Consider the following 2,259-nt stretch of genomic DNA (forward strand, 5'->3'; position numbering starts at 1 on the left):
ACACACACACACACACACATACACACACACACACACACACACACACACACACACACACACACACACACACGAACACTCACAACAAATTTCAAAACCAAGCGTTGGGATAGATGTGGAGTTCGAAGGAAAGATTTCATGGTATTATTCAGTATATATTTATTAAAAGCATTAATTACAAGTGATGAAGCAATGCAGTTCTTCCCATGTCAATATCTCCTCAGTTTTCAATGTTTGGAAAAGTTAAAGTGAAAGGATATAAAACTAAGCAAAAAATGTTACGAAAGATAATAAATTAAATTTCCACAGATTAATTATTCTTTCGTAAATTAATTATTTTTCACAATATAATATGGCAACTAAAATAAAATTATTCATCAAAGAAGATTAAACAATGGTTGCTATTGTTACATCACTATACAACTCACTACACGTAAGCAGCTATCCACCCCAAACAAAATTAGCATTAATACCAACAGAAGTGATTGGGTGGTATATTGCAGCTTGGGTGGTATAAGGTAGAATTTTATTCCACCAAAATTTAACAGAAGTGCGTATGGTAAAAATTCATTCTAGACCTAACAGAACGTGATTTGCATTTCGAACATTTCTCAGCAAATATGAGGTTTCATATTGGTAATATGAAAAATATTTAAAAAAATTGACTTTATGGACACTTTTCAGCTAAATATCTCGTCTTAATTTTAAGAACGCTAATTACATTGAAACAGTCATGATCTACCTCAAAGTCTGAATTGAACATTGATATGTAAGTAACTAAATGATAGCAATGTGTTTCACCAAGAATTCAGTCTTCTTTACAATTTGGACAGTATATTGTTTGCGGCATCATATTCATCGGTTTCTCTAAAATAAATTAGAAATGATGCAGTGATGTTATCAAATTCTATTATTATTGTATGATCTGTAATGTAACATAAAACATATTACGTCACGGGAAGTTGGAACGAATCAAAACATAACAACTGGATATTGGTTGGAATTTTTCTATCCCATTTTCGATGTTAATTTGCGATAATTGAAGTATTACATATTGCTATAATGATTGATGTATTTAATGACAAAAACATGTAATACTTTAATTTTGATAAATCAATGTCAAACAATGAGCAAATATTTAAATTTTGCAGTTTATTATAGTATCCATAAGTTCAGTTCAGATTTTCATTGACAAATCAATGTGACTGGCATTTCTGGAAAATTTTGCCAATATTAGTTTCCGGAAAAAAGAGTTGAAGCGAAATGTAATAAAATTGTGAAAAATTTTGCAACAGCTTTGCATAAATAATTTTCTCACAATGCAGTATGGCAGCCAAAGTATAAAGGATTAAAAATGATTTCTATTATTACACTACCATAGGTTATCAATACACGTGCTAGCCACTCCCATCAAAATTGATATTTATAGACCCCATCTCCTACCATTACCTAACAGAAGTGATCGGGTGGTGTTGTCAAACTATCTTCCGTGAAATTTCATTTAGTAAGTTCTATTTCATGTATTTCGATAGAAAATGTCGGCTGTTTCTCGAAGTTTTGCTTCCTACAATTGCAAGTCACCAAGATAAGCACTCTCTCTTTTTTAAACAGAATTATCTTTTTATCAAATTTGTAACTATGTAAGCTTCCATGAAATCTGCATTGAAAAACTTACGTCAATGTCCAATATGAAAAGGTTGTTGTGTCAGATTCTTGAATGGAAGATGTTTGTATTATACCCGCAATGAATGCGTACCGATCTCTTTTCAATGCTAATATATTTAGAAAAGTATATACTTGTTTTGCATAATTGTCAAACAGCAGGCGGTGTTGTTTCTTATATGCAACCGTTCTTTAGTGCACTGCTAAATTTGAATATTTTTCAGAATTGGCAAGATATTACTCTTATCAATATGCATTTCAACTCTTTTATCTTCTTCCTTTTCCAGCTCTGCAACACTCAAGCTATCGTAAGTTCATTTAAAGTAGAAGAAGTAGAGCTGAAATATATTAAGATTTTTGCGCAGCATAAGTTTCATAATTTCATATGTTTGAGGGACCACAAACAGAACCGCTGGATTTAACAATGTTAAGAGTGTGTGGTGGACGGATTGAACCACCAGATGCATCAATAGCAGAAACGAGTGGGGGACAAGCGGAACTCAGCGAAACTGATCAGGAAGATGCAGCAAGGTCATTGAACTTACCAATTCAAGAAGCGAGTAGGAAACAAACAAGTGTAGGAAATATGCCAAAGAAAAT

Source organism: Loa loa, assembly GCF_000183805.2.
Source record: "Loa loa unplaced genomic scaffold supercont3.167, whole genome shotgun sequence".
In the NCBI taxonomy this organism is placed as follows: Eukaryota; Metazoa; Nematoda; class Chromadorea; order Rhabditida; family Onchocercidae; genus Loa; species Loa loa.